This window comes from Peromyscus maniculatus, chromosome 10, assembly GCF_049852395.1.
Source record: "Peromyscus maniculatus bairdii isolate BWxNUB_F1_BW_parent chromosome 10, HU_Pman_BW_mat_3.1, whole genome shotgun sequence".
NCBI lineage: Eukaryota > Metazoa > Chordata > Mammalia > Rodentia > Cricetidae > Peromyscus > Peromyscus maniculatus.
Window position 1 is genome coordinate 87,606,320 of NC_134861.1, and position 15,755 is coordinate 87,622,074.

At 45.4% G+C, this 15,755-nt stretch overlaps 1 protein-coding gene and 1 long non-coding RNA gene across 3 annotated transcripts in view; both read left to right on the top strand.

Annotated features, from left to right (window-relative positions):
* Positions 1 to 15,755, top strand: part of Shroom3 (shroom family member 3) — a 318,788-nt gene that overhangs the window by 169,596 nt on the left and 133,437 nt on the right. The window lies entirely within an intron of this gene.
* On the top strand, positions 79 to 5,302 carry LOC143267655 (uncharacterized). The gene is made up of 2 exons (XR_013043022.1): positions 79 to 5,225; positions 5,268 to 5,302. It is a non-coding gene; the product is annotated as an uncharacterized LOC143267655 (long non-coding RNA).

Genomic DNA, 15,755 nt, shown 5'->3' on the forward strand with positions numbered 1-15,755 from the left:
TTACCATTGAGCCTGACAACCTGAATTCCATCCCCAGGATGTACATGGTGGAAAGAGAGAACCAATTTTGCTTGTGAATAAACTAGATTTGAATTTGGCAGGCTCTGCACCCTGTGTGCATTCCGCTCTGAAGTCCCTCGGTCTGTCAGAGAGCAGCAGCGCAGACCACCCTTCCATCTTGGGTAAGCAGAAGTTAGGATAATCCTGTTTAAGATGTTCTTAGCAAGCGGAAAGAAGCAATAAATCGCCAAGCAAAATTGCCTGCGTCGCCCAGAGCGCCGGCCGGGCACCTCAGCTGATCGGCGAGGATGAGGAAGGAGTGGTGGCCTTTCTGAGGAGGAGAGAGAACTTCTCAGTGGCACACGTGCCAGGGCATAGGAACAAGTTTTTAAGGATGTCAACTTTATAAAAAGGTTTCTTTTAGTTTTTCTGTGTGTTTGTGGACCGTGGGGATGAGGGCACTGGCAGAGGCCAGAAGAAGGTGCTGGACCCTTTACAGCTGGAGTACCAGGCAGTTGTGAGTTGTGGTGGGAGCTGGGAATTGAACTCAGGTCCTCTGGAAAAGCAGCAGGCATTCTTAATTAATGAGCCAGCTCTCCCATCCGACTTTTAAATAGGTGGATAAAAATCCATGTTTCATGAAATGTGACCCTTAGTGGAAATTCTAATAACAACAGTTAACTTTACTTTTAATAATAAAACTTTGGGTCCACAATCATTTCAGCATTTCAGAGCTCCAAAAATGTGTAAGTTTTATTGCTTGCTTGCTTCCTTTCTCTTTCTCTCTCTTTCTTTCCTTCCTTCCTTTCTCTTTAATTTCTAACTTTTAAGATTTATTTATTTTTATTTTGTTTATGGATATGTATTTGAGTGAGTCTATGCGCCCCACCTGATTTCAGGTGCCCTTAGAGATCAGAAGAGGGTACCATGTGCATGCTGGGAACTGAACCCAGGTCCTCTGCAAAGGCAGGTTGTGCTCTTAACCACTGAGCTCTCTTTCCAGCCCTGTTGTTCTTCTCCTATAAAGTGAGAGTAAGAACATCTGCCTACAGAGTACCAGGAGTATTAACTATAGATGTACAGTAAGCTACAAATAGTATTGTACTGGCGGCTGACACAGTTCCATAAATACTTACTGTAGGAGCATAAATGTGTGTGGGTTTGGATATTAAACTTTAGCCCAACTCTGGCACAATTGACAGAGTTCTCCCAAATCAGCTTCTTCAGCTTCAGGTCCAAGATTTATAAAAGTGAGAGGGAAAACACTCTCTCTCTCTCTCTCTCTCTCTCTCTCTCTCTCTCTCTCTCTCTCTCTCTCTCTCTCTCAGTGTGTGTGTGTGTATGTGTGTGTGTGTAAGTCCAATTTACACATATGAATATGTGCACAAAACATTTGAAACCTGGAGTGTTCTCTTTGGTGTGAAACATCTGGGGAGGGATGCCTTCCAGATGTCAGTGATCCCCGTTGTTTCCTCCAGGTTCAAAGCCTCCCTTGCAGCCTCTCATCATTTCTGGTTTGATGGAATTAAAACTTGATTCAATGCATATTTTGTGGGTTTTCTGGGTCTGGGAGGTGAACAGGCCAAACTGGAAATACACAAAGCCAGGAATCTTAAGCAAGCGTGGAGACTGCTCACTCCCACTCCCTGAGGAATTCATGACCAGTAAGTTGTTCTCTAATGAGCACAGAACAAGAGCATTACATCTTCTCTTAATTAGTTTGACAGATATTCATTTAAATTTGAAAAGATTCCCAGGCTTGGGATAGCAAAGGAAGGGCCTGCATTCCTTCTGCATCTTAATTCTGTTTTTGTTGTGGTGGCCCCAGGGAATGTCAGTATCTAGAGACACACAGACAAATGCGGCTCATGTCTTCATCCAGGGACCGCCACACTTTCTATTCACAACTGCCTACAAATCACCGTGTTTGGGGGTTTGCAGCTATGAAGTTCAACACAAAGCTCCGGGCTCTGTAAGAATCCAGTTGGGCCTAGTTTCCACGAGGGGTAGGTTTCTTTTTTCCTTCGTACTTAATAAAAGATAAAAGTTTCAAGTAGCAAGTTTTATGTCGGGATAGATCACAACTTGGTCATCAGTGACGTGACGTTCAAACCCCAGTTGGTCAATTCCCTACATTCTCAGTATTTATAACCATTGTGGTCATGGGGTCACCACAAGCCCTCCCTTGAGAAGGAGGCCAGACACACTTCTGGTCCCATCTGGCCAGTAAGCACTGCCTTTATTCGGTTGTTCAAGTGTAGCCACCATGGCCATGTGAGTTGCTCACGTTAGAATACTTGAATATCTAGATGGACAAGCTGTTCACTACTGGCAGTGCTTAGTGTGGACCGCACCCCCATTCCTGGGCTGGCCAGACATTTCATGTGCTGGCTACACAACCTGGGACATGCCTTTTCTTCCTGTACACAAGGAGAAGCCCCAGATGGGCCAGCTGTGGACCTTGACCATATAGGGCTGTTATCGGGGAATAGCCTGGGGAGAAAGGCACACCACCTGCTTCACCTACGAAAGATAAACATTTAGCTCCGACATCGACCCTTCCTCCCAGCTTGTCAACTCCAGACGCCGCCCTCATTTTCCCTGTTGCCTCAGAGCAATTCCTCATTTATCAACCCCTTCGGGGCCTGGGATTGAACCCAGGGCCTCCTGCATGCTAGGCAAGCGTTGTCCTGCCAGTTCATCTTAATGAAGCCAGAGCATAACATCCCGGGAAAGGGCTCCAGCCATTTTAGTTTTGATGAAGAGGAACAGAAGCTTGAAGATGATACCACCCTTTCTCTCAGTCCATAGACTGCTCATTGCAGTCTCTGGAACCTTCTTTTACATTAGGTAGAGATTGTGTTGAGTGAGCCTGTCTTAGGTCAGAAGGCCTGAAGTGAAACCCCTGCCTTGTCCTTGAGTGCAACAACTTGGAGCAAGTGTGGCCACCTTTCTGAGGGTCTACTTCCTGCTTGATGAAACAAGAAGAGCAATGTGAGATGGAGTGAGTTACCTCAGTGGTAGAGTGCTTGCCTAGCAGGCCACAGGCCCTGGGCTTGACATAGCACAAGAAGGAGGGAGGGAGGAAATAATCATGGATCTTGGACCTGTAATGTCACATGTGAATTTGCTAGAAATCCAAATTCTCAGGCCCCAAATGAAAAACTTCAAGGTGTATAAGAAAATATTTGTAAATCATCTATCTAGTAAGGGGTTCATAATCATAATACATGAAGAAGTTCTAAAACTCAGCAGAAACAAAACTTCATTAAAAAAAAAAAATGGCCAAATCCCAGCACTGGGGAGGCAGAGGCAGTTGGACCTCTGTGAGTTTGAATCCAGCCTGATCTATACAGAGAGTTCCAGACCAGCTAGAGTTACATAGTAAGACCTTGTCTCCAAAGAAAACAGAAAAATCTAGGGATGGTCAAAGACCATGAATGGGAGATTCTCCGGAGAAGATGTACAAGTAGTGAGAGGCAGAGAAAATGTTCACTCTTCAGAGAATGTGACACAGGGTCATGAGGATGGTGGCATCCACAGCAAACAATAAATGATGTCTCAGTTTTTCAAGATGAAAACAACAGATTTTCGGCAAGGATGTTCGGAAACTAGACCCCTTGAACGTCGTTGGTCGGGACGTAGAATTATTCAACACCATGAAGAAGGACAGCCCTTCCCTAAAATATTAAAACAATTACCACATGATCACAGCGGTGCCATATGCATTTCTAGGCACAGACCCAACCGAATTGAAAATAGACATTCAAGAAAATATTTGTACACCCATGTTCACAGCCGAATTCTTCTCAATAGACAAAAGATCAAGGCAACTCAAGTGTCCATCAAAGGATGAGTGGATAAACAGAGGCAGTAAGAATACATGTGTGCTCTCATGCAGCCCTAAAAAATGAGTTCAGGCAAGTCTGCCTGGGGGCGTCCCTGCCCACACCTGCTAAGTCTTCCCTCTGTGCAGCTTGGGGTTCAGGAGACCACACCCATGCTCTTGGGTGTGCGTTAGTTTTTAGAGCTCTTCTCTTCTAGTCCTGGTGCTTGTCTATACTAAAATAGCTTTAATAACCCCCCCAAATAAACAAATAAATCCAGACACGTAGTATAATGCGAATAAACTTTAAAGACATTATTGCGCTCAGTAGTATTTCACTCAAATAACCCAGCCATATACACATACATGCACAATTCTTAAATATTGAATGATTCCATTTCTATAATGTGTCCAGAGTAGTCAGATTCCTTTAGACAGAAAGAATGGTAATCAGTCCAGAAACAGAGTGATGGGGACTTATTTCATAGACATCAATTTAAAATATTTATAGACTTTTTATATGTGTTTTGCCTGTATGCACATATGTGTGCCACAGGTGTGCCCGGTACCCATGGAAGTCAGAAGAGGGTGTCAGACTCCCTGGAACTGAAGTTATGGGTGGGTGTAAGCCACTGTGTGGGCGCTGGGAACCGAACTTGTTGTTAACAGATAAAGGGTTCTTCTGGTGCGCTCGTGAATACGGATTTTAGTAATCTTTAGCACATTTTTTTTTCTCACTTGAGGGTAAAGCTACTGGAACACCAAAGCCAACCACGGCAAAAGACAAACCACCAAACGCCCTCCCCCGAGACCCACAGAACAAGCAGCAAAGGAAACAGATAGAGCGTGGAGAGCGTTTGGCACACTCCGGTGAAAGCTGGGGATTAAACTTTTTAACATGGCCGGCCGCCGCAGTTGTCCCCCCACTCCTTGTAGGCATCCCCAGCCACACACACATTCTCCTGGTGACTCCTGGTTTGTGATGTGTTCTTCCCGGTGACATGCACCCGAGCAATCCCTTCGTAGCCCCCTTGTTTTGCCATTGCCTGGGGCTTCGCTTGCGTGTGCTCCTCACCTCCCCACAGATGGTTCCGGGTCGCTCCTCCCCAAACCCCTCTGGACACCACCTCCTCTGTGTCTCCCCAGAGGTCCTGAGTCAAAGCTGGGTCAGGGAGCCTCTGTTGCAGGGCCTCACTCGTACCCCAGGGAGCGGGTGTGGGGACCAAGATTCGGTCAGCTGCTGACTCCATCCAAGTTCATAGCCTTTGTCCCAAGGATAAACTGCTAAGAGGCTTTGACTACGCAACCTGTTTGTTCTCCAGTGTGGGTGAGAGTTGAGGAAGGGACTTGCTTGAAGAACTGGAGATGATTGAATTCTTGTTAAAAAAAAAAAAAAAAAGTAAAATACATATAACTTAAATTGTCCCTGTTTAAAAAAAAGGTAAAATACATATAACTTAAATTGACCATTTTGAAGTTTGTAACTCAGTGACATTATGTACATTCAGACTGTGCAGCCAACCACTATTTACCTCCACCTCCAGATCTTTATTATTAATTATTATTATTGAAGATGTATTTATTTTTATTGAATGTACGTAGTTGTTTTTGCTTGCATGTTTGTGTGTCACATGTGCAGTGCCCGAGAAGGCCAGCAGGGGGCATCAGATCCCCTGAAACGGTGGTTAAAGGCTGTGTGTGGGTGCTGGGAACTGAACCTGTGGCCTCTGTAAGAGCAAGTGCTCTTAACCTCTGCTCCGTCCGTCCCTCCAGCCTCCACTTGCAAGTCTTAACGATGAGTTTTATCTCAGTTACTTCTTGCCTCTGTTTCCACATTCCAGTCGACTTTATGTACATGCGTATCCTACCTCCTGCACCCCTCATACTCACTTTTAAGTCTGGGTTCCCGATGCCATTATTTAACTGGGGAGTAGGAAGGATTCTCCTCATCCCCCCCCCCCATGATGAATTGGTCTCCGTGGAATTTAAACAATCTTGATGTTTTGGTTTTTTCTTATCAGGAACAGTCTCTCTCTCTCTCTCTCTCTCTCTCTCTCTCTCTCTCTCTCTCTCTTTCTCTCTCTCTCTCTCTTTTTGTCTGAGAAGGGTGGCAGAGGTGAAGGAGAGTCAGCCCGCTTTGGGGAATCGGTTTCACAAAGGAGGGGAAGGATGGTAACATGAGGTCATTTCTGGAGCTTTGGCCGACCACTAGCACAGCACGGTGCCACGCTGGGCTGATTCCCAGCGTTCACCCCTAAATTCTCTGCTCTTCCTTAGAATAAGCACTCTCTCTCTCTCTCTCTCTCTCTCTCTCTCTCTCTCTCTCTCTCTCTCTCTCTCTCTCTCTCCTCCCCCCCCCCCCCCTCTCTCTCCCCACGACCTTCCTTCCTCCCACCCTCCCCTTGCTGAGAGAATTCCAAATTTTTGTTTTGGCCCTTTTTTTCCTTTTCCTTTTAGATACGGCAGTATCAAGTAATATACCACCAGGGGCGAAAGAGCCTGCAGCTGTGTGTGGGCTTGCCTGTCTCCTAAGGCAGGGCATCCTGGCTCTCCCTCCTAAGGTGTCCAGCTCCTAAGATGATGTTAGGTGCAAAGCCAGATCTGCGCAGCAGCGGTACCCGAAATACAGGAGTTCTTAAAACTTGGCCACGGAGTCTGAAGACAGAGGCTTCTTGGCTCCTGTGACTTTGCCGTCTTTAAATGCTCGTGAATCCCAGGAATTAATTCCCTGAGATTCTGAGCTCTCCTCAGGGAACCTTAGGCTTAAAAGTGTTTTCTTCTGGCTGGACTTTCAGTGGTCTTCATATTTTATACCAGTGACCACTATTAAAGCTTTTATATCGAGAAATAGTGTGTAATAATATAATATGTTAGAGTAACATATTTATTTTACTAAACACTTTATTTCCGATCCCAGTTTTTGAGGCTGTAGCCCGGGACTGGTTGGCCTCACCACTATAGGCCTGTGAGCCTGTGGTTAAGAAGTATGGTTAAGCAAACTGTTCACCTTAGGCCTCGTCTACCAAAAAGACCAAGAGAAGAAGACCAGGGTCCCACTCTCCCCTTTAAGGGTGTGTTCTTAAAGGAAACATCAGCTCCTTGGAGCTCTATGCTGGGCTGCAAGCTTTGTGGGGGGCGTGGCTTCACATCCTCCTGAGTTCTGGGATTAAAGGTGTGTTCTGCAGCATCCGCAGCATCCCCAGCAGCAGCAGCAGCAGCACCACCACCACCACCACCACCACCACCACCACCACCACCACCACCACCTTTTTCTAGACACTTTCACTACATTCCCTGTGCTGGTCTTAGCCTCCTGGGCTCAAGTCCCTTTACTTGGTACCTATTCTAAGTACCACCTCCCACCCAAGGCACAGTTGAAGGCTTTGGACCTTCGAGGTCAAGTCCCACTGTAGTGTCTGTCGTCTTTCATTTTGACTGGCCTGTCCTCCCTCAGTCAACAGGAAAGGTGAATGACAGGAACACTGGGGACTTTCAGTTCTGACGTGAATTGAACGCCGGCCGGCGGAGGATGCCGTGTGCCACCGGTGTGGTAGAGGACCCTCAGGCAGAACGTAGCTTAGCTTTGGGACTCCATTTGTCTGTCATGCTGTTTACAGATCCCGCTTGAAGCCGAACGTAAATCATCCTGCTGCCTAGCAGCTGTTTCCCAACAAAGACTTCCAGAAGTGATTGAGTGAGCCCATGGGTGGAGTCCAGTGAAGAAGCCAGCCGGAGTTGCCATGGTGCATACCCTACTGATCTCGGCATCGTGCTAACGCCGGGTTCTGGGAGAAGGGGGTGTCTGTTCTTGGGGTAGTGACTGCATTCGTTGAATGGCATCACTCTATAAAGCACGGAGGGGCTTCACATTTGTGTTCCGGGGGATTTGGAGTTTTGATGAGGTGGCGTGATCAAAGAGCAGTCTGTTTGTCCAGTTTTAGATAAGTGCATAAAATATTGAGTGGGAGCTGAGGTTACTTAAGCCCAGTTCTGGTCCTAATGTTGATACTGGCAGCGGCCCTTCTACAGCTAAGTCCTCCTGTGGGTATTTCCTACCAATATAGATAACCTCTTTCATAGCCTCGGCATAATTAACAACTAGTAATTTTTTTTTTTTTTTTTTTTTTTTTGGTTTTTCGAGACAGGGTTTCTCTGTGTAGCTTTGCGCCTTTCCTGGAGCTCACTTGGTAGCCCAACTAGTAATTTTTAAAATCACTTTTTTTTAAAAAAAAAATTCTGTGCATGAGTATTTGACTTGCATGTACGTATGTGAACCCCATGCATGCTTGAGGTCCACAGAGGTCAGAAGAGGTCACTGGATCCCCTAGGATTGTAGCTACAGACAGTTGGGAGCAGCCATGTAGGTATGAGAATCAAACCTGGGTCCTCTGGAACCGGAGCAAGTACTCTGAGCCAGCTCTCCAGCCTACCACTACTAACACTGAAATGATCCAGATGTCTAATCCGTTGTCTGAATTCATTTCAGTCAGCTTATACAATAATATTGCTTGTAACATCCTTTTTTCTTCTAGTATAGACAGAATTGAGTCCCAGGCCAAGCATTGCATTTAGTAATCATCTTTTTAGCCTTTGTTTAGTGCCTCCAGTTTCTTAAACAAGAGTCCCTTTTAAAGAATTGTTCATGTTTCAACAGACACTGAGAATACTTCCTAATTTAACTTTCTGATCTCCACGTTTTCTAGTATTTGCTTTGCCATGAAAGGGATCATCAGGGCCTTGTGAATGCCAAGGGTGAGTGCTATCGTCCCTCTCCCTTACTGCTACTGTGTGGGAACGGGTCTCACTTACCCAGGCTAGCCTTGACTTTGCAGTCCTCCCACCTCAGACTCCTCCCCAGGATTCCAGGCCTGCACCTCCATGACCTGCTCTCTGTATCGTGCTTGAAAGACGATTTCCTTTGTGGCGTTTTCCAGCCCTGACCGTGGTGCTGCATGTCTGTGTCACGGTGCTTGGAACCCGGACCATGTGGTTTCTGCGTCAACCCCCCCAGTCTCAGAGTGCACACCTCCCACAAAGAGGTCCAGTGAAGCCATGGACCGAATCTCCTCACATCACGATGAAAGGTGTAAAGGAACATGTGCCTATCCTTAAAATCTTCAGAATGAACCAAATAATCCCATGATCCTTTGTTTGTTTTCAAAGAAGTGTAGAAACTGGCCCTGAGGCGATTGGTGGAAACATCAGGACTCACGCTGTTGGAGAGTGACGGATAGATAGATCTAGTGACTGACACAGGAGACAAAGTGATCCTTTTCAGAAAGGAATCGGAAACCTGAATGAGGGAGGGGCGGAGGGGATAGACGCAGTGTCTTTAGAGAACAGACGGAAGGCTGAAGGTATGGTACGGCTCGGAGACTGACTGTGCTTGACATGATCCCCAGCACCTAAACCAACCAACCACCAACCCAAACACAGAAACCCAGGAAAAGGTGCTTGATCACCAGCTGTGGGTGCTGGTGAAGGATGCTCGATGCCCCGGTGGCTTGTGGAATTGTGTGGTGATGATTTGGGACCCGGGCTCTGTTGGTGAAGGCATCCCTTGGGCTTGGACACAGAGCTGGGCTGGGAAAGCGTTTTATTTTCTAGGCTCTCTTTGTTACATCTGTCGTCTTCGGGCAGAGCTGTGTAGTGAACTCATCTGTTATGATAATGGTTCACTAGACTGTGTTTCGTGTGCGCACTCCCACATCTCCCTGGAGCCAAATCTTTTACTTGAATGTCAACAAAATGGCAGCTCTCAGCAAGGGAACATTCTTGATTCCTGAGACAGGGAACGAAGCCAGGCACTTGTACATTTGTTTTCAGAGGGACTGGTTCTTAGGTTGTAAATATTTAACCATTCACCATAGTAGTCTTACCAGAGTTTCTGTTTGGTTTTCCGTTAATTCCATTTCTCATAGACAGATAAAAAAAATGTCCTCACTTTCCAGATCCTTTTTAAAGCAAAAACTTACTATCTTTGAGGAAATTTGATCTGGGGGAGAAGATTGAGACAGAGACAGAGAGAGATCTGGAAGGCATGTTTTTCCATTGGTTGGGGAAAGTGAACCCAGCAATAAGGAACATTAATAGGTAATAATATTTGTGAGGTAATAATATTCGTGGTTGCCATGAGTATTCTCCTTATTCCCTTGCGGGCCTTGCTTACACTGCTGGTGGGAATGCTTAAAACCAGTGAAGGCTTTTGTTTTTCTTTCCCCGTTCCATTTCAGTCTACTCAAAGAACCTACATCAAGTTTATGGTTTTGAGAGTCCAGAGAAGGGCCTGGTGAAGCTACTGGCGAAGGCTGGGATGGGAGGTGGAGGGGTGGAGGGGGTGGAGGTGAAGGGGCGATCTTATCTCTCTAAGCAAAACAACTCCCAACAGCTTCCTGCCACCTGGACTCAGCTGGGGTTCTGAGAGTCCATCTCTCTGTGGCATTTGCGCTCCGAAAGACGCGCCAAGGGTGCATTAGGCCAAGATTTTAACTTCTAACTCCCCTCTGTTTGCTCTCTTAGTGAGATGTATTTGTTTATTTTAGGGCAAAGGGTCCATATAGTACCTAGTTTGACTTGATTTATGATATTTAGGTTTGAGATAGCTGGGTTGTGTGTGTGTGTGTGTGTGTGTGTGTGTGTGTGTGTGTGTGTGTGTAATGTTTTAATTTCTTGTCCCCTGCCGACCCCCCCACCCCTCACTGACTCCCACCAAAGATCTCAGGCTGTATCAAGTCCACGAACAGTAAGGCAAGAATCCCCCTGAAGATTGGCCATGTGAACTAATGATTCAGGGCACCACCACCTTTAAGAAAGTCTGGTAGAACTTGGATCCTAAAGTCGAAGAATCTGGAGTCAAACTGGAAGGAAACATTACCTTAGAGAGCCAGCCTGTCTGCCGGGAACCAGCACAGTTTCCAAAAATCACTTCCTGGCTTCTCAGGTGACCCCGGAAAACCGAAGGAAGGCACTTAGATTCTGGCTCCGAATCCTGAATGGACCAGACGGTCAGAACCACTGCCTGAACAGAGTCCTGGCTCTCCGAGGAGTTAGAAAGAATATTTTATGTTTTCCTTTACATATTTATCGCCTCTAAGGAGGTGACATTTTAGAAGTTATTGCCTCCCTCCCCCATTAACTGGTAAATATGATAAGGGCCTTTTCTCCATCATGGTGGAGGTCCTGACACACTCCCTTCCGCCTCTTTCCAGGTTAGCCTCGGATCTACACAGACATGTTTTCAGCAGTGTGAGCCACAACTGTGGAGTTAAAAAGACACTCTTGTGGTAGGAAAGGAGGTGGTCCAGTGAGCTCTGAGGCATCTGCGTTTGCTTTCTGGAGCATTGTATAAAGAAAAGTTAGGTAAAGTTCCTGTGAAAACTCTCATTTTTACCTTTAACTTGGAATATGTTGATTTTTTTTTTTTTTTTAATGAATGTGCCTGCATCCTAAATTTAACTAACTTCAAAGTTTCTGGCCATTTAAAAAAATTTTTTTTTAAATATTTTTAAAATAAAGATATTTTTAAAAAGATGCTGTTAAGATTTTTTTAAATAGAGAGAAATTGATATTTTTAAGAATTTATCCATCATTTTATTTACCCTCCATTTTATACCGAAGATGAACTGTAAAAGAGTTACCCAGGATTTAAAACACAAGAATAAAATGATCATAAAACCTTCACATTCCCCCTCTATCTCTCGTTAAAATGCCAGAATGAGAAATGACCGTGGGCACGCCCTGCCTTCGGGCCGGCATTCTGGTCGCCCGCGCTCCTGTCCGCTCCTTGGGGCCACTGGTCTGTGATCCGAGCTTTGCAGTTGCTGACGGAGGGAGGCTTTCTTTGGAATCGGGGCCTGCCCTTGGTCTTGTGGCTTTGACACTGAAACACTGTTGTCTGCAGACGACAGTACATTATAGCTCCCGGGTGCCCGCTCTGCTCCGTCTCTTCATTCTTGGAAGGTTTCTGTGTTTCCTGGGAGATGAAGCATGTGCAGCACTTGCCCCAGCCTCGGTGATTCCAGAAGGCCCTCGGGCCTGTTTTGTTGTTCAGGTTTTGAAGGGTGGGTGAGGGGCATGAGAATTCCCAGCAGGGGCGGTTACCACTCAATGTCAAAACCGGTGCCATGTGACTCTCCTCTGTCACATTTTTTTTTCTGAAGCCTGGTTTTTGTGGCTCTTTCAAAATCGGGCCATGCTTCATACACGAAACTGGAATTATGAAGAACGTGAACAGTGTATCACCCTCGGAACGTCTGTAGAAGTTCTACAAGTGTGTATGTCACACATTTCTAATAATACTAATAATTTAGTAATTTAGGATTCAATAATATAGAACACTGGGAAGATTGCTCAAATTAAAACCAGATGAGACTTGGCATATTTGTAAAAAAATAATAATAATTTGTATTACATTTATTTATTTGTATATGTTGAGGGGTGTGCACATGTGTCATGGTATATAAGTATGGGTTAGGGGACAACTTGCAGAATTCAGTTCTCTCTTGCCATGATGTGGGTCCTGGGGATCAAACTTGGGTTTTCAGTCTTGGTGGCCAGTGCTCACTTGCTGGGCCATCTTGCCCACCCCACAAAATACTTTTGATGTGATCAGTAATACAGTCTTACAATTTTTTAAATTAAAAGGAATAATAACATGATTTCTAATTTTTGCCCTTAGGACCTATTTTTTAGTTAACCTCCATATGATGGTATTATTACTGGAGTTTTAAAGGTTTGAGCTGGAAACTCAATTGTGTAAGGAGACCAGAACTATCGTGTATCAGCCTGCTAATTTATACAGTTCCTGTATCAAAGGAGTTAGTTAACCAGGCATAGTTTAGCCTCCCCAAGAGGCTAACACAGAATCTAAATCATAGTCACGATGGCAGCGTGGCTCCATCATCATCCTCGTCCGTGCCCAGGTCACTTCTAATAGGTAACGTTAAACATGGTCTAGAATTTCCTGATGAGAAACAACAGGCATTATAGGTTTCCTTTGGACCTCTCTTTTCTTTCTTTCTCTCTCTTTCTTTCTTTCTTTCTTTCTTTCTTTCTTTCTTTCTTTCTTTCTTTCTTTCTTTCTTTCTTTCTTTCTTTCTTTCTCTTTCTTTCTTTCTTTCTTTCTTTCTTTTCCTTCCTTCCTTCCTTCCTTCCTTCCTTCCTTCCTTCCTTCCTTCCTTCCTTCCTTCCTTCCTTTCTCTCTCTCTCTCTCTCTCTCTCTCTCTCTCTCTCTCTCTCTCTCTCTCTCTCTCTCTTCTCTCCTTCTTCTTTTTACTTAAACCTAAACAGCTAGCTACTTGGTTTTACACAGCTATGCCAAAATGAAACAAAAGGGAACCTGCTTGTATGTATACGGGCAATGTGGGGGATGGTATATAAGATAAATCCATTTTAACACTGACGTACAATTCATCTCCCTTCCTCTTCCTCCTCCCTCTCTCCCCTCTTCTTCCTCCCCCCTCCCTCCTTCCCCCCGTTTCCTCTCTTACATTGCTCAGAACATTCATTGCTCCACATCTCATCCAGACGTAGTTGAGACTTATGGCCAGGGTAAGAGCTTTGCCTTTCCAGCCCCTGCCTGACACGAGGTCCTTCCTTTCCTGCCCTAGTCAGAGCCACGGTCCGTTCCTGGGGTTCTGAGTGTCCCTCCCCATGTGTGCATGTAAATGAAACGTACACCCTTCTCCTCGAGGCTGGAAATATTCTCCTGACAACAAGTTCCTGTCCCAGAAGTGTTCTAAACTTCCCCTCTTCCTCTTCAGACTCTAACTTGTGAACTAAGCTTATGTTCCTATTTATTTATTTAGACAGGGTCTCTTTGTATCCTAGGCTGGCCTTGAACTTCTGATCCTCCTGCCCCTACCTACCAAGTGCTGGGATTGCAGGTGTTGCCACCACACCTGGTTTTATGTTGTGCTCCTTACAATGCAGGGGCTTGTCTGCCAACTGAGCCAGATCCCAGCCATGTCTACGTCTGTTTTCTGTACCCTGGAACCTTTAGAACCTAGGCACACAGCACACAATGCCTGCCACACAGCGGTTAATTGTTGTTTTGAGCAGGGGTTTCTTGTGTAGCACTAGCTAACCAAGAGTTCACCATGTAGTGAAGGCCCTGAACCCATGGCAATCCTCCTGCTTAGCCTTCCCAGGGCTGGGATTATAGGCGCACACCGTCCTGCCCAGCTAGACGGAAAGTTTTGCTGAAGGCTCTCTTGAGTCTGCTTGTGACTCAGCTGTCTTCATATGCAGAGAGACTTCTTAACCTTGGGAATCACCTGGAAGACATGCAGAGGGAGAGGGGCAGTAATGTGTCTGTTTCATAACTCAGCAGGAAGCAGCTCTTTATGAAGTATAGGTGTGAATGTCGTTATATACATTTTCAAATCTAAGCACGGAAGAGCGCTGTTCTTGTGTGAATGCATAAGGTCGTTTCATCCATCGAGGTCGAAATCAAGTATCATCCAATGCTAGGAAGTAGAAGAAAGGAAATTTGACCCCATTACATGCTAAGAGTGTAGGGAGAGGTGAAGATGACGTTCAATTTTGCCTCATTTCTAGTGACATGAAGGAAAAGTTGAATCTGTCTGATGTTCATCTCCAGTGCTGAAATGAGACACAGTAGTTTCAAAAAGGGTCCACTGCAAAGTTACCCCTGAAAAGTAACTTCCAACTGATCCCCTAAGTCAGTGGTTCTCAACCTGTGGGTCAAAACCCCTTTGGGGTAGCCTATCAGATATCCTGCATATCAGATATTTACATTATGATTCACAACAGTAGCAAAATGACAGTTATGAATTAGCAGTGAAAATAATTTTATGGTTAGGGGGTCACCACAACATAAGGAACTGTATTAAAGGGTCGCAGCATTAGGCAGGTCGAGAACCACTGCTCTAAGGATTCCTTCTGAAGGAGGCATACCTATTGTCTAGCCAGATACTGCTTAGGAGTCATCTCCAAATAAAGAATAAGAGACATTTCATGCCAGAGAATGGTGGTGCACACCTTTAATTCCAGCACTTGGGAGGCAGAGGCAGGCGGATCTCGGTGAGTTCAAGGCCTGATCTAGGGAGCTCCAGGAAGACAAGGCTACACGGAGAAACCCTGTCTTGGAAAGAACACAACAGCAACAACAAAGAAGAAAACTTCCAGGCGAGATTTTTCAGCTAAGACAGTACTAGAGTAAAGACAAAAGTCTAAGTTTGCACAGGTAGAATTAATTACCTAGTGGAGTCATCATGTATTCAATCACTACCCATCATTCCTCTTACCTCACCTCTGGTCAGGTCAACAGATGATGCTTTCCCTCTTCACAGGGGGAGAAATTGAGGCATCAAGAGGTGACCTTGGCCAAGGTCATCTAATGAGCTGTAGATATAGGATTTGTTTCTAACTTCTATTTGCCCTTCGTGGTAAAAGCTCCATTGTTCCTCGGGCATTGAGTGCTTACATATATCTCGTATCAATTTAGGATGTCATCCTTTGTAGTTCCATGATGCCCAGCGACTGATGGGCCGTCACCCACAGCATTGTCCTGTCACTCTTGGTGTTCAGCCCCAGAAAATATTTGCATAACTGTAGGATTTTAAAAGACATTTATTTGTATTATATGCAAATGGCTGGTTTGCCTGTGTGTGTGTGTGTGTGTGTGTGTGTGTGTGTGTGTGTGTTGTGTATGTGTGTGTGTTGTGTATTCACCTGGTGCCACGGAGGCTTTGGGATTACAGGTGGTTGGGAGTTGCCATATGGACACTGGGGCCCAAACCTAGGTCCTCTAATAGAGCAGCAAGGGCCTACCCACTTAACCATTGAGCCATCCCTCCAGGCCCAGACTATAGCATTTTAACTCCGCTGCTGCAAGACTTTCCAAACAACCCAAAAGTTGAGGAGTTGTCAACACGATGATCTGAGGTTTTGTCTTCGTAATTCTATA